Genomic DNA, 23,937 nt, shown 5'->3' with positions numbered 1-23,937 from the left:
ATTCATAATCGGAACGTCCTCGGTCCCGGGTTCGAGACCCTTCACTGCTTGAATTTTGATAAATAATCAACACTGGCGGCCGTAGACTTCCGGCATGACAGTCATCCTCGTTCTGCCAACGGCCTTATCAAAGATGACGGAGGGGCGGACAGAGGTTCAGGGCACTCTCTTGCCCTAGGGGTGGGAAACCGCTCCTAAAGGCCAAAGAATCAGCAATGAACAACGGCTTGAGGATGCAGAAGGCAATAGAAACCACTGAATTAAAGACACGTGACTAGTATCCACAGGACATGTGCCCAGTAACTGAAGAAGTGTCATGATGATCTCTCCATTGGGAAAAGATTCCGGAAAAGTCCCCTTTCCAGATCTCCAAGAGGGAACTGCCAAGGAGGTGGTGACCATGAGAAAAAGATTGAATAACCAACGAAAGGATAACCTTCTACAAGTCGGGACGTGCAATGTCAGAAGCTTGAATGTGGTGGGGAAGCTAAAAAATCTGAAAAGGGAAATGCAGATGCTCAGTCTATATGCAGTAGGGGACAGTGAAGTGAAATGTAAAGAAGACAAGGATTCCTGGTCAGATGAGTAAAGGGTAATATCTAATGCAGTAGAAAATAGTATGACTGGAGTAGGATTCGTCATGAACAATAAGGTAGGGCAGAGTGAGTTACTCCGAACAGTTTATTGATAGGTTTGTTATCACCAAAATCGACAGCAAATCAACTCCGACAATGATATTTCAGGTATATATGCCGACAGCGCAAGGTGAAGATTAAGAGATAGAGAAAGCATATGAAGACATTGAAAGGGTAATACAATACGCAAAGGGAGATGAAAATCTAATAGTCATGGGGGACTGGAATGCTGCTGTAGGGGAAGGAGTAGATGAAAATGTTACAGGAGAATATGGGCTTGGGACACGAAATGAGAGAAGAGAATGACTAATTGAGTTCTGTAATAAATTTCAGCTAGTAATAGCGAATACTCTGTTTAAGAATCACAACAGGAGGAAGTATATGTGGGGAAGGCCGCGTGATACGGGAATATTTCAGATTACATCATGGTCAGACTGAGATTCCGAAATCAAATGCTTGGTTGTAAGGCAATACGCAAAGACGTGGGATACAGAACTACTAAGGGATGAAGAGATTCGCTTGAAGTTCCTTAGGGCCATAGGTACATCGACAAGGAGTAGCTCAGTATGCAGTACAGATGAAGAGGGATGGACATCTCTGAAAAGGGCAATCATAGAAGTTGGAAAAAAAACATGGCTACAAAGAAGGTGACTGTGAAGAAACCATTGGTAACAGGAGAAATACTTCAACTGATCGATGAAAGAAGTAATGGAATACAGGAATTCAAGTCGTTGAGGAATTAAATAATTAGGAAGTGCAGGGAAGCTAAGACGAAATGACTGCATGGAAAATGTGAAGAAATCGAAAAAGGAATTGTTACCGAAAGTACTAATCAGCATACAGGAAAGTAAAAACAATATTCGGTGAAATTAAAAGCAAGAATGGTGACATTAAGAGTGCAGCTGAAATTCCAATGTTAAATGCAGAGCACATCGAAGATCTCAATGAGAGAGAAGATCTGTCTGACGTGATACAAAAAGAAACAGGAGTCAATTTAGAAGAGGTGGGGGATCCAGTATTAGAAACAGAATTTAAGAGAGCTATGGAGGACTCATGGTCCAATAAGGCAAAAGGGATCCATAACTTCCCATCAGAATTTCTAAAGTCTTTAGGGCAACAAAACGAATATTCACATTGGTGTGTAGAATATATGAGTCTGGCAATATACCGTCTGACTTTCGAAAAAGATACGATCCACGCAATTCTGAAGACCGCAAGAGTCAACAAGTGCAAGAATTATCGCACAATCAGCTTAAGAGCCCATGCATTCAATTTTCTGACTAGAATAATATACAGAAGAATGGAAAAGAAAATTGAGGATGGGTTGGGTGACGATCAGTTTGTCTTTAGGAAAGGTAATGCAGCAGAGAAGCAATTCTGACATTGCGTTGATAATAGAAGCGAGACTAACGAAAAATCAAGACACCTAATAGAATTTGTCGACCTGGAAAAAGCATTCGACAATGTCGAATGGTGCAAGATGTTCGGAATTCTGAGAAAAATGGGGTTAAGCTCCAGGGAAAGATGGGTAATATCCGATATGTACAAGAACCGAGAGGGAACCACGAAAGTGGAGGACCAAGAACGAAGTGCTCGGTTTAGAAATGGGTGTTAGACTGGGATATGGTCTTTCGCCGCTACTGTTCAATCTGTACACCGAAGAAGCAATGACGGAAATAGACGAGAGGTTCGATAGTGGAATTAAAATTGAAGGTGAAATGATATCAATGATAAGATTTGATCATGACATGTATATTCAGTGAAGGATTACAGGACCTGCTGAATGGTATGAACAATCTAATGAATACTGAATATGGATTTCGGGTACATCGAGGGAAGACGGAAATAATGAGAAGTAGCAGAAATGAGAACAACGAGAAACTGAACGTCAGGATTGGTGACAATGAAGTATGTGAATTTCACGAATTCTGCTACCTAGGCAGCACAGTAACCCATGACGAACGGAGTAAGTCTGACGTAAAAAGCTGACTAAGATTGACGAAAGACGTTCCTGGCTGAGCGAGGTCTACTAATACCAAACATAGGCCTTAATTTCAGGATGAAATTTTTGAGACTACGTTTGGAGCACAAAATTGTATGGTAGTGAAACATGGACTGTGGGAAAACCGGAAAAGAAGAGGAAGTATTTCAGATGTGGTGCTACACGCGAATGTTGAAAATTAGGTGGACTGGTAAGGTAAAGTACAACAAGGTTATCTGCAGATTCGGCGAGGAAAGGAATGTATGGAAAACACTTATAAGAAGAAGGGGTAGGATGTTAGGAAATGTGTCGAGAGATCACGGAGTAACTGCCATGGTACTAGAGGGAGTTGAACAGGGTAAAAACTGTAGAGGAAGACACCCTGTATTTAATTGAGGGCGTAGGTTGTAAATGCTACTCTGAGGTACAGAGTTTGTCACAGGAGAGGAATTCGTGGCGGGCCTTACCAAACCACTCAGAAGAATGATAACTGAAAAGAACATCATTTCTACAAATCTTGCAAAGTAAATTTTACTTTTTCGTATGAGGATTTACTATGATTTTTATCCAACTACTCTCATTTAATTGTAAGAGAGAGCTTCAGCGGACTACAATTGAGTGGAAGAAATACTTGCTACTATATAATCAAGGTACTTAAAATTTAATGTTTCTTTTACACGTGTGGGAAGTTTCAAACAATTCCGACAGCTGGCAGAGTCGTAGTGAACCCTCGAATTGGCGTGTAATGCAAGACACTCGCTACAAGCAAGGTGCTGTAATTGAATTCTTGGTTGCGGAAAAAAGAAACCGTGGTGAACACCCATAAACATTTGTGTGCAGTGTATGGTAACGGTGCAGTTGAGGAAGCGCTGTTAGGTGATGGGTAACGAGAATTAAAGGGTCAGGAAGTTCAGAAACTGAGCTCCATGATCAGACACTTTCGGGACGTCCCGTCACAGCCGCTGCTCCCGTCCTGGTGCATCGCGTGAATGCAGGCAGACTTGTGCGTGACAACTAACTGTAAATCTACGACCACTCCCATAAACAAATGGTCACTAAAATAAAGCTACTATCGACCATCTACGAGACTACCTATGCAAGTGTCTCAATACAGTTTTCTATACAAACAACACAGATTAAGCTCACAGGGTAAAATAACAACGTAATATTCGATACAATGCCATGAATAAACTCATGCAAACTCGCAGTATAAAAATGACAAAAATAATCTTCTGTAAAACATCCCATAAAAAGTCAACCACGATCATGGTGAATATATAACTGTATCAGAATGGCTGTCGCTACGAGCTAAATCATCTGTACGGCCACTATGCCACCATGCAACAGCCATTACACGCAGCACTGACACGAGATACTGAATGGTGGAAAAATAAACACTGGGTACAGAATGATGGTAAATCGAATTTTTTTTATTCCTTCATTATATTTTATAATTTACCTGATTACACCGATGTATACTTTTTTAAGTTTAGAATGAAAAATTACCGCTATGCACTGACTTTTAAAGTCATGGACTTGTGGGTTGCCAGATCCCGCCCCCCCCCCCCCCTCACCGCCATTATGTACATCACGGAATACATTTCGGAGAACAATTGGAAAATTTTTGCTTCCGGCGCCTCTGTTTGGGTATATTATGCTAGTAACCTGTTGGTTTCCAGCATCTGTAAACGACCACGTTTGCTTCTGTTTATTTTCTGTTTGCGAAGTGCTTTGTTTGTATTCTACTGAATTTTCTTAGCCTACGTACTACAGATTTTTAGTGTGCAATAAATCCTAACAATCTAACGTATCGAGAAAGTCTACAAAAAACTTAAAGTGCAACTAGTTTACAAACAGATAAGGTATTGAGTGGAAACTATGTATCTTCTTCTAGGATAATCCAAATGTTTGTGCTAACGGTGAACTGTTTGTAGTTGATCCTAAATCCTTTCTACTAGTTTGTTGTTCAGTTACTTTCAGTCTACATTATCACATTGTTTGCATTTTGCCACTTTCTGTTTCATAGAATATGCTTCGATAGTCAATAACTGATTATGAAAATTATATCGCAGTACCCGCCAGAATTTTACACTTAATGATTAAATAAGTGTGAATTCTATTGCTAGGCTGATAAAATTTCTTTTATTCAATTATATATTATTTTATGTAAAATGCATTTATCTTCCTAGTACCCTCATGTCACAAAAGGAATTAAATAGTTATTTTGTGGAAGTCTGTGGACATAAATATAATTAATATACACACACCAATCAAACAATAAGTACTAAAAATAATGTAAGTAGGAAACTTAAGAAATCCAGCAGGATGAAAACTACGCTACAGTAATGATCTGAGGCACATTTTAATCAGACTTAAATCTTATACTTTTTAGAATTAGGTTTTTAAGAGTGGGTAGTTTCATGGTTTTGCGCTTCCCAAGAATGAATAGCTTCTCTGGAAAGAAGAAAGTCTCAGAAGAAAAATGTTCAAATGTGTGTGAAATCTTATGGGACTTAACTGCTAAGGTAATCAGTCCCTAAGCTTACACACTATGTAACCTAAATTATCCTAAGGAGAAACAGACACACCCAAGCCCGAGGGGGAACTCGAACGTCTGCCGGGACCACCCGCACAGGAAGTCTCATATGAAGCAAGGTTAGTAAACACGCAATGGATCTATTGTAAAGGCTCTGCTAAATCTCGCTACCCGTGTAATAAGTACGTTGCTTGTCATAAATGCGTTCTTTTGTACTTATTATAAGAGTAATTAATTAGTATGAGGGAAGCTTGACTTAAGAGCGACGTTGTGATCGATGTATTTCAATCCCACAGTAAGAAGGTCGACGGGAAACCTCGTTAAGGTAAACATATCGACTTACGCTTATAAAGAATTGCACTATTTTTTTCTGTAACTTGCGTTTGCCTGCACCTATTCAGCAGACCTAAATTATTCGAAGTACTTGCAAATTTGTTAGAAAGTATTCTGCATTAACTGTAATAAACTACTAAACTGTAAAACAAAATTGTAAACCAAAAGAAATAGTGCATGAAAGTAGCAAGTGCTGATTTTCACGAAATACGGAGTCAAAAGTACCCAGTGTACTTAATGCGAAGCCCAATACAGTTCTTGAAGTCAGGGCTCAACAAGAGAATAACAACATAAAATACCTTTAACATAAATAAAAATAAAATTCAAATCGACATAGCTCCAGCACATAGAATCAGACCAGTAATAGTTTACAATAATAACATCTGGGCTGGGCCTCAGAAAGATAAATGACAATAAAATTAATTTCTGGTAGTAAGTGCAATGCAATTTAACTCAGGATACTTACATCGGCACTCAAATAAATCTAGATCTACGATTACTCCAATCTTCTTCTTCTTCTTCTTCTCTTCTTCAGTAGCTCTACAGCCCTTGGTGAGCCTTGGCTTCTTCAACAATCTTCCTCCACACTTCTCGGTTATTTGCTGCTCTTTTCCACCCCCGGACTCCCATATTGCTGATATCCATTATTACCTCATCGATCCATCTTCTTCTAGGTCTCCCTTTTCGCCTAACTGAATGGATCATACCTTTCATCATTTTCTTTGGAATTCTATCCTCTGCCATTCTCTCCAAGTGTCCTAGCCATCGTATTCGCTGTGATTTCACACAAATTTTACTATGTCCCTGCCTTGTATTAACTCTTGTAATTCAGCATTGTAGCGTATTCTCCAGCCTTCTTCCTCCCTTATTGGCCCATAGATTTTGCATAGTATTTTCCACTCAACGCTTCTTAGAGCATTTTTATCGTGTTCTGTCAACGTCCATACCTCTGAGCCGTATGTGATAACTGGGCGGACTAGGGAATTATATATTAGCAGTTTAGTTTTTCTTGTAACAAGGCTATTTTTGAAAAGGTGCATATTTGCAAAGTAAGCTCTGTTTCCTGCTTGTATTCTTTCCCTTATAGCCTTTCCAATACTGTTATCATTTGTTATTAGGGCTCCCAAGTAGTTAAAAGAGGACACTCCTTTGAAGCATTTCCCATTGATGTTTAGGTTTTTAGGGGTTCTTCTGGCCTCAGATTGTAATATTACCATATATTTTGTTTTGTTTTCATTTACTATGAGGCCAATTTTAAAGGCTTCTGTTCCCATTGCCCGGTATGTTTCTAGGAGTGTATTGGTATTTCTTCCTGCTATAGCAATGTCATCAGCGTATGCACATATCTGGCTACTTTTCATAAATATGGTGCCTCTTTTGTTGATTTTATTTACTGTACTATGCAGGGCTATGTTGAATGGGACAGTGGAGAGACTATCCCCTTGCTTCACACCTTTATTAATGTCAAAACTTTCACTTGTTTTGCTAAGGACCTTTACTTTTGCTCTTGTCTCTGTCATTGTCATTCTGATTAGTCTTATTAATTTAGCACATATACCAACTTCTTTCAGTACTCTGTATAGTTCTTGCCGATTTATGCTGTCAAAGGCTTGTTTGAAATCGATGAATAAGAAATGCAGATCTACATCATATTATAGAACTTTCCCATCATTTGCCTTATCACAAATATTTGATCAGTTGTTCCTCTGCCTGGTCGAAAGCCACACTGATATTCCCCTAGTATGCCTTCTGCACACTTCCGTATCCTTTCGTTTAATATACTTGTGAAGATCTTATAAGCTGTACTTAGGAGTGTTACACCTCTATAGTTTTCACATGCTGTTCTGTCCCCTTTCTTATAAATGGGCACTATTATTCCAATTTTCCAATTATCTGGCATAGTTTCTGTTTCCCATATATCTGATATTAATGTGTGCAGTTCCTTTATTACAGCCTCACCACCAGTTTTTATTAATTCAGCAATTATGCTGTCTTCCCCAGGGGCTCGATTGTTTTTTGACTTGTGCACAGCCTGGGAGACCTCTTGTAGTGTTGGCTTTCTTGCCTCATTGGTTTCGTTGTCTACTTCCAGCTCCACTCTTCCCTCCTGTGCAGCTGTCTCTTCATCTTCTAGGCTGGTGCTTAGTGTATCTTTGAAATACTCTGCCCATCTTCCCACTATCTGTTCTTCCTCCCTTATCATTTTCCCATCTTTACTGGAACAGGCCATTGTTTTTGGTTGGAATCTATTATTCATTTTGCCTATGGCATGATAGAACTTTCTTATTTCACTCTGTTCCTTTAGTTCTTCTAGTTCTTGAAATTTCTTCTTATTCCACTCTCTTTTCTTTCTCTTGCACAGTCTGTTAGCTCTTCTCCTTAATTCTCTATATTGTTCCACATTATTGCTGGTTTCTCTCTGCAGCACTTTTGTTCTTGCCCTGTTCTTTTCCTCTATTGCTGACCTGCAATCTTCATCAAACCACTCCTGGGTTCTTCTGTTCCTTCTTATGCCTATTATTTCCTCTGCAGCATCCTTAATGGCTTTTTCAAACCTGTTCCACCTTTCATCTACTCCTACTGTGGTCTCTTCATTGCTCAACTTTCTGCTTATTGTTACTTGGTATTTTTTTTACTTCGTCAGGGATGTTCAGTTTGTCTGTATTCCATTTCATCAACTTTCCCATTCTGTTGCCATTTGTTAGTGACAGGTTCTCTCTCAAGACTGATTTTATCAAAAAGTGGTCTGAATCACAGTTTGGTCCTCTGCAGCTCCGTACATCCGTAACTGACGTGGAGTGGCGTGCAATCACTAAAATATGGTCAATCTGATTGACTACTCAATTGGCTGCAGTACCCAGATGGATCCTTTTATGTGGAAAGCAGGTACTTTTAATAATCATATTATGCCTTGCTGCGAATTGGCATAGTAAGTCTCCATTCTCATTGTTTTCTTCATGTAGTGAATATTTTCCAGAAACTCCATACGGATGTTCATTCCTCCCTATTTTTGCATTAAAATCTCCTATTACTAGCATCAGGTCATATTTAGGTACTGCACAGTATACTTTTTCCAAGTCTTTGTAGAACTGTTCTTTAATTATATCGTCTTTTTCCTCTGTTGGCGCATGTGCATTAACTATTGATATATTCCTAAATTTACCTTTTAGTCTGAGTCTGCACATCCTTTCATTTATGGGTTCAAATTCTAGAAGGCTTTTCCTAACTTCCCTAGTTATTATAAACCCTGTTCCAAGTTGGCCTGTTCTTTCTTCTGGTCCACTATGTACCAATGAGTACTCAGGTTTATCTATCTACCCATTCCCCTGCCATCTTATTTCCTGTAGCCCTACAATATCATATTTGAATTTTAAAATTTCATTGGCTATTTCTTTCATTTTTCCAGGCTGAAGCATTGTCCTCACATTCCATGATGCTACTGTTAGATCCTTTATCCGTTTCCTTTGCCGGGGTCGTGATACATGCTTTCCATCCAGTTTCCGAGGCTTCTGTTGAATTTCCGTAATACTCTTTTTTTTTACAGTATGGGGTCATTAGCCCCATGCCCAACCCCCAACCTGGAGGATCAGGATTTGTATGAGGGTTTACTCCTCTAGGGAAGCTGGCTTCACTACGCCTCTACAGCCATCCCTGCCCTATGTTGTCGGACACACTTTGTCTGGCTCCTCTGTCGAGACCAGTCTGGCTTGGGAGACCCTGCCAGTAGCTATGCTACCGCCGGCATAGCTCTCGACTTCACCGAAGCACGCAAACCCTCCCGCCAGGCACTGAAGGTGCCTACTATAAGGCGGTGTCCCCTGGGAGGGATTACTCCAATACTGTCATTAAAAAGAAAGCTACTATCGATAATGGGCCAGCTACAGGAGTGTCTTTTCATACTGTAAAACAACAACATAATTTTCAACACATTGGTGTCAATAAAATCATATGCACTAACAGCATAAAAATGACAATAATAATAATAATAATAATAATAATAATAATAATAATAATAATAAAATAATTTCCTGTATAATAGCACATAAAAATTCAATTACGCTCAAAGCACATAAATAACAAAATCAATACGACTTTGCTTTGAGAGAAATTATCCCTAGCCCAGTGAGCTAATACACAACAACCATTGCGTTCAGCATTATACCCATGGACCTTCAATGTGTAATATTACTGATCATCCATAGGACTCAATGTACACTCTATACCCTCCACTGCCGCATCACTCGACCAACCAAACTACGGCTGCCAGTCAGTAAAATACTACGTTAGTGCCCCTTCTGTCCCTTCAGGCCTCGTCTGTGCCTCTGCTGGAGCGGCCTTCCTCTTGCCCAAGAAGACCAACCACCCCATTGGGTTGTTGTTTCCACAGAGTGACCACGCCTCTTGCTGACAGTTACTGAGATCCCCTAGACACTCACTAGCATGACAGCATGGAGAAGGCTTCCTATTTCCTGCACCAACTGCCTGCACTCTTAACTGACCCTCGAGCAATCATCCGACTGCAGGGACGATCCTCGATACTGCACACGTGGCAGTAGGAACAGACCTCGCAAACCAAGACCCCACTGTCTGTCGGCTTTCCCTCTGGTCGATCCAAGCACCAACTTCAGTGCTGGTCAGCCCAAGACTTAAAGCTCCTGTCTACCAGATGCCCCCCATGAAAGTCCTATTGCGAGAGCAGCGATAATGCAGCCGACTGTGCGAGGCAGGACCTAAGACGTGCAGCGAATTGCTAGATGGTCTTTGGTGCATGTGGACGTCATGTAATACGTCTCTTGAACACATCCCGTTTTAACGGGAGTAACAGACAGGCCAGTCCATTCGCCGAAGAGTACTTCCAACTACTCTTTAGGTGCAATCGCATATTATCATCCGCGAAAATCGAGTCATGGCCGAAAGCACCCCTGAAAAGACGCACATAGGGAAGGTGTACAGTGTCACAGTAACATTGACTGGTGAGAGTGCCGTGTTCAATCATTATGAGGTCAGTATGCCGATATAGCATTACGTCTGCCCACACCAAACACCTTAGGCCGGTGGCTGTGGTCGAGCGGTTCTAGGCGTTTCAGTCTGGAAACGCGCGACCGCTACGGTCGCAGGTTCGAATCCTGCCTCGGGCATGGATGTGTGTGATGTCCTTAGGTTAGTTAGGTTTAAGTAGTTCTATGTTCTAGGGGACTGATGACTTTAGATGTTAGCGCTCAGAGCCATTTGAACCATTTGAACCAAACACCTTAACCAGCAAAATAATCATGTCCGACAGTGTACCTACATCTACATCTACATCTACATCTACTTCCATACTCCGCAAGCCACCTGACGGTGTGTGGCGGAGGGTACCTTGAGTACCTCTATCGGTTCTCCCTTCTATTCCAGTCTCGTATTGTTCGTGGAAAGAAGGATTGTCGGTATGCCTCTGTGTGGGCTCTAATCTCTCTGATTTTATCCTCATGGTCTCTTCGCGAGATATACGTAGGAGGGAGCATTATACTGCTTGACTCTTCGGTGAAGGTATGTTCTCGAAACTTTGACAAAAGCCCGCACCGAGCTACTGAGCGTCTCTCCTGCAGAGTCTTCCACTGGAGTTTATATATCATCTCCGTAACGCTTTCGCGATTACTAAATGATCCTGTAACGAAGCGCGCTGCTCTCCGTTGGATGTTCTCTATATCTTCTGTCAACCCTATCTGGTACGCATCCCACACTGCTGAGCAGTATCCAAGCAGTGGGCGAACAAGCGTACTACCTACTTCCTTTGTTTTCGGATTGCATTTCCTTAGGATTCTTCCAATGAATCTCAGTCTGGCATCTGCTTTACCGATGATCAACATTATATGATCATTCCATTTTAAATCACTCCTAATGCGTACTCTCAGATAATTTATGGTATTAACTGCTTCCAGTTGCTGACCTGCTATTTTGTAGCTAAATGATAAAGGATCTATCTTTCTGTGTATTCTCAGCACATTACACTTGTCTAATTGAGATTCAATTGCCATTCCCTGCACCATGCGTCGATTCGCTGCAGATCCTCCTGCATTTCAGTACAATTTTCCATTGTTACAACCTCTCGATACACCACAGCATCATCTGCAAAAAGCCTCAGTGAACTTCCGATGTCATCCACCATATAAGGATACATCCTGAATCACTACTCGTACTGAATCTGATCTCATTCGAAAAGTGCATACGACCCCACTCCTTGTTGGTCCAGTCCCAATGCTCTTGGCACCATCACAAACTGAGCTGCTGATGTGCGGGTGCCAACGCAACACAACTTACTGGTCGTCGGGCAAAGAGGCCACTCCCAGGCAGCCGCCATGCAACTGAGTAACATGAGATTCCGTGATTTCCAATCATATTCACTGTCGTTGGAACTGTGCCCGAATTTTGATGTGAGTCCCTGCTTGCCCCTGGAACAGCGTAGCGCTCACCTCCTGCTGCAGTTATTCGAGTTCGACAGCCTCCTCTAGTTCAGACAGCAGCGTCTGGGGTTTTAAACGTTCTCCATGCACATTAAACCTTGCTTTGAACAACACTAACTCCTGTGAGCAACACTACCCTTGTTATACTTACTCCTTCTTTCAGTTTCCCGATGATTCTTCCCCGCATGAAGTCACACAAATGTTAACTTCGGGCCATATTGTAATGAAGAACACCTCAGTGCACCGTAAATGTTCACTGATTACACACACACACACACACACACACACACACACACACACACACACACACAGTCTTTTCCCTTTGCTTCACCTGCCACATGTGGTGGTTCCAGCCCCACTGGGCGCTACATTCGAACTTGACATGACGTCCAGCTTTCTGTGCACAACTGGGAGACCTCTGACAACACGCTTCCGCACTTTCGTTCGTATCCACCAAGATGTTAATGTGTTAAAGTATGTTATTTTATCTGTCTCGTCCTTAAGTTTGCAGAGCAAATTGCACTGAGGTGACAAAGTCATGGGATAGCGATGTGAACTTATACAAATGGCGGTAGTATAGCGCCAGTGTGTTGGCGGAGTTGTCATTTGCACTCGGGTGATTCATGTGAGATACTGTCCGTCGTGATTATGGCCGCACGATTGGAACCAGCAGACTTCGAACGCGGAATGGTAGTTAGAGCTAGATGCATTGATCATTCCATTTCGGAAATCGCTAAGGAATTCAATATTTCGAGATCTACAATGTGTGCCGAGAATACCAGTTACATTACCTCTCACCACGGACAACGCAGTGGCCAACGTCCTTCACTTAACGACAGAAAGCAGCGGCGTCTGTGTAGTTTTGTCAGTGCTACCAAACAAGCAACACTGCATGAAATAACGGCAGAAATCAATGTTTGTCGTACCCGTCAATTAGTGCAACTAAATATGGCGTTAATAGGCTATGACAGCAGAGGACCGACGCGAGTGCCTTGGCTAACAGCACGTCGTATGCTGCAACGCTCCTCCTAGGTTCTTGACCTTATTGGTTGGACCCTAGACGGCTGGAAAATTGTGGCATTCTCAGATGAGACCCGATTTGGTTGGCAAGAGGTGATGGTAAAGTCCGAGTGCGCCGCAGACCCCATGAAGCCATAGATCCAAGTTGTCAAAAAGGCACTGTGCAAAGTGATAGTGGCTTCATAGTGGCGTGGCCTGTGTTTACATGGAATGGACTGGATCCTCTGGTCAGACCTAACCGATCAATGACTCGAAATGGTTACGTTCTGCTACTTCGAGACCATTTACAGCCATTCAAGAATTTCGTATTCCCAAATAACGATGAAATTTTTATGGCTCGCAATACGCCCTGTCACAGGACCACAGCTGTTCGCGATTGGTTTGAAGAACATTGTGGACAATTCGAGCGAATGATTTGGCCTGATTTGGCCACCCAGATCGCCCGACGTGAATCCTATCGAACATAATCGAGAGGTCAGTTCGTGTACAAACTCCTGCACGGGCAACGCTTTAGTAATTACTGATGGCTATAAAGGCAGCAGCGCTCAATATTTCTGCAGTGAACTTAAAAAAAATGGTTCAAATGGCTCTGAGCACTATGGGACTTAACATCTGAGGTCATCAGTCCCCTATAACTTAGAACTACTTAAACCTAACTAACCTAAGGACATCAGACACATCCATGCCCGAGGCAGGATTCGAACCTGCGACCGTAGCGGTCGCGCGGTCCCAGACTGACGCGCCTAGAACCGCTCGGCCACACCGGCCGGCCCAGTGGACTTCCAACATCTAGTTGAGTTCATGCCACATTGATTCGCGGCACTACGCCGGACAAAAGAAAGTCTTGACATGTTATTAGGATGTATCCCATGACTCGTATTTAGGGTGTATTGGGGTAAGTACAGATATTTCTGCTGCTGACTGAGTATGGCGTACTGAACAACATTACATCAGTATTTATGTCAATTGCAGACTAATAATTATAGCTACTAAATGTCATATGTCTTTAAGTAGCCGGCCGAAGTGGCCGTGCGGTTAAAGGCGCTGCAGTCTGGAACCGCAAGACCGCTACGGTCGCAGGTTCGAATCCTGCCTCGGGCATGGATGTTTGTGATGTCCTTAGGTTAGTTAGGTTTAACTAGTTCTAAGTTCTAGGGGACTAATGACCTCAGCTGTTGAGTCCCATTTGAACCATTTTTATTTGTCTTTAAGTTGGACAGTACCTACAAGTACATGTGACAAATAGTGAGCCATTCATGCTTATTTTTCCCTGCGAAGGAGGGAAGTGTGGACATGTGGCCACAAAACGGCTAGTGTATACTGACAGGCGCAGTCCGCTCTGTGTTGGAGTTACGACCATGCAGAAAATATCAGATCGTGAAGTTTATGATGTGTTTGTGATAAGACTGCTTGATGAAGAGAAAAAGCAACCAACACAACAATGAGTGTACAAATTGAAGTGCCACAAATAAAAAATATATGCATTTATACCAGTTATTCATATTACAGCAGTCAATTATCTCTTATTTCTTTGTAATACCTTGAACATGATTAATACAATTAGATAAAGAAAGTTTGGGTAAAAATAGTGAAAGTTCGTTTGCCAAATATAGGTAAAGGGTTTTTGTATTTACAAGGCCTAGAGAATAGCAGAACTATTATCGAGAATTAACATGATATTCCTGAAAGCACGTTTCTGGAAGTTCAGAGGGGTACTGAACTTCGTCCATGTGATGCACAGTTTTTAGCTCGAAGGGCTCTCCATTTACATGGAAGATATAATTAGCAGTGATTTGATTAGTGAAAGTAAAACGCATGCGGGGCTCTAGTTTTAACGTGTATTTTCTTTTTGGTTCGGAGACTACAAACACCAATTTTAAAAGTGGCCTTTGTGTTTGCGCGCAATGAGAGATGAAAGCAAATAGCAAAGCTAATGTGAGAGAGCACGCAGTGTCGATGGACACTCGTCTGGGAAGCCTCTCGCCTGGTAGCACAGAGGTGGAATGAATTCAGGGTCACGAGCTCGCAATAATTTCTCTTTAACACACAGTAACAAAATTACACGTATTGTATCATTCGCATGGCCAATTATTTTCAAAACACGATGGTATCCGTCAAACTGCTCCCAGTAATACTATTACATTTCTGCACAGGTGATTCGTTTCACGTGATTTTTATTTCCTGGTCAAGAGATTATTACTCGATTTCGTGTTACTTTCTTTTAAATAATGATAATTAAGGTCGTTAGAGATGGAACAGTAAGGTCATATACGATGCTGAAGGCCATCGACCGTGTCCTTTTAAAAGCAAACATCGATATAGTAAATCATCGAAAACTCTACGGGGAGGAGAAATCTGCAGTGTTAAAAGTTGTGAAAGACATATCAGCATTACTCCCAATTTAAATGGTCGTAAAAATTAAGTTTCACCAATGACTAAATTTTAAGCAAGGATTAGATTCCTACATTCTGCTCGTTCATATGTCATCCATTATGATTTGCACAGTCAAAAATGAAACGAGAATTAACCCTTTCAGACCCTGTGGTTACAATTGTGTACATTAATTTTCACGACGTCTTAACTGCAATAGAAATATTTTTCCTCAATTTGGAGCTGATGTACACATTTGTGAATGATCATTCTTTTCACCATGCACAAGTGCTGCCATCTGTTGTGCAGCGCTATAAACATATCAACAGATTAATGTAACAGTGCAGAGCACTTTATGACCTTGAAAAGTACCTGGTACTCTTTGGTAAGCTATAACCCACAGTATAGTTGAGTACCAGTATTGTTGTTTTGCATGAACATTGTAGAATGTCCGATTTATTTATTACAACAATCAATATTTCAAAATCATTTGTTTTAGTCAACAAAAAGAAGCGATGTTTTTATGTGTGCCGTGAGGTCTCAAGAACAATGTTTTACATAACTTTGAGTATCTTGTGTTTCCTTCATATGAAGTGCTTGTTGGAACAGTTTCTTTTTATCCTGACGATTGTATGAATTTTGACTGGGATTTATTCAACACATATGAAGTATGTTGTATAACTAGGTATTGTTATGAGCAACAATTAGGAAAATAGACACAGCAATGAAGCTCCAGTTGATAATGTCGTTAGGTCTACTGTAAATTATTATTTTAGGGAAATACCACTACTGATATTATTATTTGTGCATATTTCAGTTCTGTTCATCATGTCGAAGAAACAGTATTTCAACAATGAGCGAGATGCAGATGCCATTTTAGAGATGCTGCTGAATGGAGAGGTGTCAGATATCGATTTATCATCAGATGAAGAAGCATTTCCTGATGTAGAATCCTACTATACTTCAAGAGAGAAGGAAGTGAGAGTGGGGGCTGACAAAATAAACAGGGGAGAAATCAATGATGAACCAACTGCAAATAATGAAAGTGGTGTGTGCAGTGACAATGATAACAACGATAGTGATATTCAGGACAGTGATCCACTTACCAACAATGAGCTCAGTGATGTAAAATACATTTTGTCAGAAAAAAAGGACATCAAGTGGCGTCATCGTCCTCTCTCTGTACTGGATTCATCTTACGAATGGGAACAATGTATTGAAGAACAGGAAATACTTTCTCCTTCAACTTATTTCAGCAAGTACATTACCAATGATCTGTTCAGTACTATGGCTGGTATGACAAACCTATATGCCTTGCAGAGTGGAACAATTAGCAATTTCAAACAAACTACACCAGTGGAGTTCCAAATCTTGTTTGGGCTTCATATAATTTAGGGAACTCTAAAATTTCCTAGAGTCCGAATTTATTGGGACAGAACATTGAAAATGCAATTATTCTTGGACAGTACGCCCAGAAATACATTCTTCCAACTCAGAACAAATTTACATCTTGTTAACAACATGGCTATACTAGCAGACAATAAAGACAATTCTATAAAGTTCAGTCAATATATACTGCCATCTGTAACAGATGTCTGGATACCTTGAATAGAAAACGAGGCCGACCATCTGCCACACCTCCGATACACCTGTTCAAAGACGACGAGGAGAAACTAGGCCTCCTGAAGAAATTCAGTTTCATGGAATACAACACTCGCCTCTTCATGAAAGTGGTGCACTGCCTACCAGGTGCAAATTTCCGGGATGCAAGGGATGTTCATGAATAAAATGTGAAAAATGTAATGTACGTATTTGTTTGTCAAAGGAAACTAATTGTTTCCATTCATTTCATGTCAATTGGAACAACATAATGAACATAGTTCCTGACTCATTTCATTTTTAATTAAAATTGTGGTGAATTTTGCATGTATTTTGTGTGTAAATGATTTCAAATTTATGTGTAATGTTTAAATAAATTAGTTTTGTCTGCTATGATTTCAGTGTTGATTGAGACCCAGTGTACACATATGTGTACAAAATTTTTTTCGAAAATGGTAACATATCTTTTTATAAATGTTGCTTCTAAAACCATTAAAAATCATCCAAGTTCATTACATTATTTAAAAAAATTTTCCTTCCTCCAGAAAAAATTCTGGTCTGAAAGCATTAAAGTTTCGCGGAACGCTGACAAGGATACCGGAAAGAAAGTCATTTACCACAAGACGTGGCGGCTCCCGGAAGGGGAACAAGAGTACTAGGTCTAAGCGATGTATGTGCCTTGGTCTTAGTAATTAGAAGGAAGGTAGCATAATTCTTATGAGCCTATTCTTTGGCACGCGTCTATTACCATGCGCGTTTACGGAATCCGCTACGTCTACAATATACACGCATCTAAAAAATTTTACATCACCTCGGTTGCGAGAGTTCCGAAACCAGTACAGAAAATTCGAATAGAGATCAACATAAACATCATTTCCGCCACTTTTATTGCTTATGAAAACCACACATTGCATGTTGTACCACCATAAAGCGAGATCTTCAGAGGTGGTGGCCCAGATTGCTGTACACTCCGGTACCTCTAATACCCACGTCCTCTTACATTGATGCATGCCTGTATTCGTCGTGGCATACTATCCACAAGTTCACCAAGGCACTGTTGGTCCAGATTGTACACTCCTCAACGGCGATTCGATGTAGATCACTCAGAGTGCTTGGTGAGTCATGTTCTCCAAAACAGTCCTTTTCAATCTATCCCAGGCTTGGTCGATAGGGATCATGTCTGGAGAACATGCTGGCCACTCTAGACAAGCGATGTCGTTATCCTGAAGGAAGTCATTCACAAGATGTGCACGATGGCAGCGCGAATTGTCGTCCATGAAGACGAATGCCTCGCCAATATGCTGGCTATATGGTTGCATTATCGGTCGGAGGATGGCATTCACGTATTGTACAGTCGTTACAGCGCTGCATGGTGTCGTGGCTGCAAAGATGGACTTCACCATGGACGTCGGGAGTGAACTTGCGCATCATGCAGCCTATTGCACATGACATCCTTTGGCTGCATGAAAAGCATTATTCAGCACGGTGGGGTTGCTGTCAGGGTTCCTCCAAACCCCAATCCGTAGGTTCAAAAAATGGTTCAGATGGCTCTGAACACTATGGGACTTAACATCTGAGGTCATCATCATTCCCCTAGAACTTAGAACCAGATTGTCCGACATGAATGCCATCGAACATTCATGGGACACATTTTTTTTGTCGCGCATCTCTTGACTAAACTGACACATATCCTTATAGTTGGGTTTCCTGCCCATGTCAATATCCCTTTGAGCCCCTTATATACGTCATCGTTTGCAGCTATTTTAAGAGGAGCTGTCCCATAATATCTCGTTTATTTTCTTCTCATCATGTTCTGGGGTTACTTATTATTACTGTCTTCAAGTCATCTGCGTATTAACTGCATGAATTTTCTTGGAAAAGATTACTATTTTCTGTAAGAGAGCTTCATGTTAACACCTCAGATGTTTGGTCTAAATACAGAGCTTTGTAGACATCTTTAAACTTGATGTTGCTTTCTCATTACTCTCCCCAGAACAAATCAGTTTGGTTTCCTTTTCTCTGCAATAGACATGGAAATTCAGAGATTTTTTCGACATCCTATAACAAAAACTCAATTGTGATGTGTTCTTAGCTTTGGTTACTGATAACAACTTGATACCAGTGCCTATGAGTTTAATTTGTACACCACAGCACTGAAGATGATACCTATGTGATTGAAAATCGATTTTGTTATCAATAAACCATCAATATTACTGCCAACGCTGACCTTCCTTTCAATTAACATCTCAGGTCATAAGTCCCCTAGACTTAGAACTACTTAAACTTAACAAACCTAAGGACATCACACACATCCATGCCCGAGGCAGGATTCGAACCTGCGACCGTAGCAGCCGCGTGGTTCTGGACTGAAAAGCCTAGAACCGCTCGACCATAACGGCCGGCCAGATAATGACATAGCGCAGAGAATGAGTGCTATTCACCCAAAAATTAACTTTGCCGTTGAGCACGAAAATAAAAGAGTAATCAATTATCTCGACATTACAGTTACAAGAGAGGCGGGTAAACACCGTTTTAGTGTGTACAGAAAGCATTATTATGCAGATGTTATTATGGCCTCTAACTCTTGGTACACTGAAAGAATAAAAGATAACCTACTTGCGATCCATGATGAATAGGTCTTTAAAACTGACACTATGCGAGCATGAGAAAAATAAAGAAATCATTATTGCAAAGCAAATTTCAGAAATAAACTGTTATCCAATCTAAGTTACTACAGAAAACAACAGCGTAAAATCAATGGCAGCATGCTAACAGGTGAATAGAAAGATAAGAAGGTCATGCACTCGCCATGAGTTATGAAGGATGAGTTTCGCATTGAATTTCTAGATAATTCCGCTGTACCATTTTTCGAGTAGGATTTAAGACTAATGACATCATTCGCTTCAGACTGAGGCACCGTGTGAACGGAAAAGCTCGAAATTCACAGCAGCAGAGGTGTATAAACTGCAGTGTGGAAACTATCCAAAAGTTAAGTAATTCAAACTGGCAGGATATTTGAAATACGCGTCAAAGATTAGCTTCAATTCATAGTAATAAAACAGCATTTGATGAGAATTTTCTAACGTCGAAGAATGTGATTGGAACTATTGATACACATCTGGAAGAGCTGCACAATGAACCTAAGCCTCAGCCCTGACAGTTATGGAACAAATTGAAATTGTTGCACATCGTCTGCAAGAGCGTGGCAGCACATTCAGTGAGCAGAACGATTTTATTAACTGGGCATCTTTTAGAAATTGTGAAAACCTCTTCCTTCCACCTTACCGCAGCCCACGTGTGTTCAACAGTTATCCTCACCGAGAAAAGACAGCGGCAGCGCATTAACTCAGACATCACGCTAGCAGCAGGTCGGTGAGTAGCTGGCTTCCGTGCATACTGAAGACAGCGCGCCGTACAACGCCACCAAACAGAAGGCAATCCAATTAACCAAAACTGCCACAAGCTGCTGACTTTAACTTCAGTTGCTGCACATAGTTTCACTTTTATAATTTAAGGTTTTACACTCTTTACCGTTTTATACTTTTCACTGCTTTTAAAATTTGTAATATTTAATTATGATTCATGCAGTCCTAATTCCTCTACATAATTCCACTTCCGTAATTTTATGATCTTTATGTCTTTCACTATTTTGACATCCACTGTTGTAAGCCTAGACATTCAATATTTTAATGAAAAAAATTATAGAATTTATTTTATATGCGCCGGCCAGGGTGACCGAGCGGTTCTAGGCGCTACAGTCTGGAACCGCTTGACCGCTACGGTCGGAGGTTCGAATCCTGCCTCGGGCATGGGTGTGTGTGTTGTCCTTATGTTATTTAGGTTTAATTAGTTCTAAGTTCAAGGGGATTGATGACCTCAGAAGTTAAGTCCCATAGTCCTCAGAGACATTTGAACCATTTTTTGAACCTCCACAGCCCATTTTTTATCGTCTGGATGTTCTGTTCCTACCAATTTTCTGCTAGCTGAAATTTACTACAGAACTCAGTCTTTCTCCTCTTTCATTTCTTTTCCCAAGCCGTTATTCTTCTGTACTCTTTTCTTCTATTCCTTTCCCTAATACTGTATTCCACTCCCCCATGACTATTAGCCGGCCGAAGTGACCGAGCGGTTCTAGGAGCTACAGTGAGGAACCGCGTGACCGCTACGGCCGCAGGTTCGAATGCTGCCTCGGGCATGGATGTGTGTTATGTCATTAGGTTAGTTAGGTTTAAGTTCTAGGGGACTGATGACCTCAGAAGTTAAGTCCCATAGTGCAAAGAGCCATTTGAACCATATTTTATATGCTTTCAGAGTAAGACCTCATGACTTTATCTTCAAAAGTTTATCATTTTGAATGTATTAAGCTACTATTTCTGATTTCGCTGCTTTATTTCCATTTTTATCATTTACTAATTTATCCCTCTTTTACAGTCGTACGCTTCCATTGCAGTATTTTAACGGAAGGTATTTCTCACAATTGACTTTTTGCAATTTTAGTATAAGACCCTTTCTTCTTAAAACCATAGCATCCCAGCCACTATCCCTCCCTCCCCCTCCCGTCCCACAACCCTTGCCTTCTTTTCCCACTTTCAGTCCACATCGCTCCATTTTATAATTTACTTGTTTTATGCCGTTTCCATTTTACATAGCCGTTGTACTACACTATTAGCGTTTCATAGAGAATTTTACGTAATTACACGTTCTGTAATTTTAACACGTCATGACATCCCCACTATCCTCTCCCCGTTTTTTCTCCCTTCCCCAATCAGCCTCACTCCATTTTCTCTTCCTCCATCTCCGCTACCTCTAACATTATCTGTTTAAAGCTTCGACCGCATTTGCTAAACACAGTACTGTGATATATGGTTCTGAGTAGACAAGAAGCAACTACTTCGGTAAATTCTACATTTATGTACAATTCTTTTATTTTCAACTTACTGTAAAATATTAGAAGGTCCATAATTAGTTTTTCTTTGTTTTAGATCGGAAGATAATGCTGAGTGATCGAAACATGTAAGCTAACTAAAAATGTGCATCTGTGACGGAACGATAAATGAGAATTATCTTATATGTCGATACTGTTGCTGAATCTGTCAAGACGAATAAGTCGGCTATAGTGATTTATTCATTTACTCTAGTCTCGCAAGTGTTATGGCGTCCTTATAAGATTCATAAGTTGATGAAGCAAAATCTTCTGCAGATTGCTTCCTGTCACACTCGACATGACGTAGCCTTTTTTCGCCGCCTTCTACGAAGTCAATTCTTTGTTGATTTTATCAAAAGGTCTTTTGTTCGTAGATCGTGAAGTTGTTGGTACGTTCTCACAATTGTTACGGCATTTGTAGGCAACATTTCTTGCTTCATTTGGTGTTCTTTTTTTTGGTTTGGTAGTGTCGTTAAGCCATAATTACTTTTTCATTCTACAGTAAATTTTCCTTTTGCATGGTCACCTCTTGGAGCTAGTTCTTTTTTGCTTTCGCCCATAAGCATATGGCTCTGGCTGCATGCATTCATTTCCTTTACGATGGCTTATGCGTTACGAACATGAGCGGGTTATTCTGAATTCTTTCCAGTCACTTGAAACAGTCGTAATTACTATTCTCTTACTAGCTGATAGTCCACTTTGCCTGTCCGACAATTTCCCTTGTTTAATACCAATGAACATTTTGGATTATTTGCTGCGGATATTTACCATATTTATTTATTTTTTTGCTTGTTTATCTTGTTTACTTTACATCTGACCGTATACCTTAAAGACGTACTTATCCTACGAAACATGTGTGAAGGGTAACAGGCAGATTCCATATTCCTGGATTTCCGCAAGGCGCTCTACACAATGCTCCACTGCGGTCGGTTAACAAAGGTCCGAGCATACGGAGGAGGTTCTCAGATATGTGAATAGCACGAAGACTTTGCAACAAAACCCATTACGTCGTCCTGGTTCTGAGGGTTTATAAACAAGGGCTTATTTATGAATACCCCAGGAAAGTGTGATAGGATCGCTCTTGTTTTCCATACATGTAAACAATCTGACGTATTGCTTGAGTAGCAGTCTGCAACTGTTTACTGAAGGCGTTGCAGTGTACGGGAAAGTGTCGTTGTTAAGTGAGCGTAGGAGAATATAAGATAACTTAGAATTTCTATTTGGTTTGATGAAAGCCAGCTTGATCTAAACGTAAAAAAAAATCTAAGCTAATGTAGACAAACAGGAAAATGGATTTTGTTATGTTCGAATACAATATTAGTGACATGCTACTTGGCCCAGTGATGTCAATTAAGTAGGCGTAACATTGCAAGGGAATATGTATTGAAACGAGCATATAAGATCAGTTTTAGGTAAGGCGAAAGGTTGACTTCGGTTTCTTGGAAGAATTATAGCGAGGTGCAGATCTTTTATAAAGAAGATCGTGCATAGGATAATACTGCGTCACTCTCTTGAGAACTGATCGAGTGTTTGGAATACTCGACAGATCGGATTACAGGAAGACATCGAAGAAGTTCAGAGGCGTACTGCTACATTTGTTACCGGTAGATTCGATCAACGTTTGAGTATTACGTTTCGCGAACTCATATGGGAATTCCTTGCGGAATACCATGTTCCTTTCGAGAAACACTGTTGGTAAATTTTACAGAACCAGCATTTGCGACTGACTACAGAACGATTATACCGCCACCTATTTACATCTCGTATTAGCACCTCAAAGGAAACGTAAGAGAATGTAGGATTCGTACGATGGTACAGAGACAGTCGTTTTTCCTTCGCTCCATTTGTGAGTGGAACAGGAAATTGACTTACTGGCAATAGTACAACAAGCCCTCCGCCATTCACCATATGTTAACTTGTGGAGTACACAAAGATAATACACAATGTGACTGTTCAACTCCATCACGGACGCGATCAGATTTGAACGCCCGCACCGACATCGCTGTTGCGGCCAGCGCAGTGTCAACGTCGGCAACACATGTCGACAGAGCGCTCCGTGGTCGCTTTGGCGCTGCTACCTTCTCGTGGCCTCTTAA

This window comes from Schistocerca cancellata, chromosome 3 (assembly GCF_023864275.1).
Source record: "Schistocerca cancellata isolate TAMUIC-IGC-003103 chromosome 3, iqSchCanc2.1, whole genome shotgun sequence".
Classification (NCBI taxonomy): Eukaryota; Metazoa; Arthropoda; class Insecta; order Orthoptera; family Acrididae; genus Schistocerca; species Schistocerca cancellata.
This window is presented reverse-complemented; position numbering follows the sequence as displayed.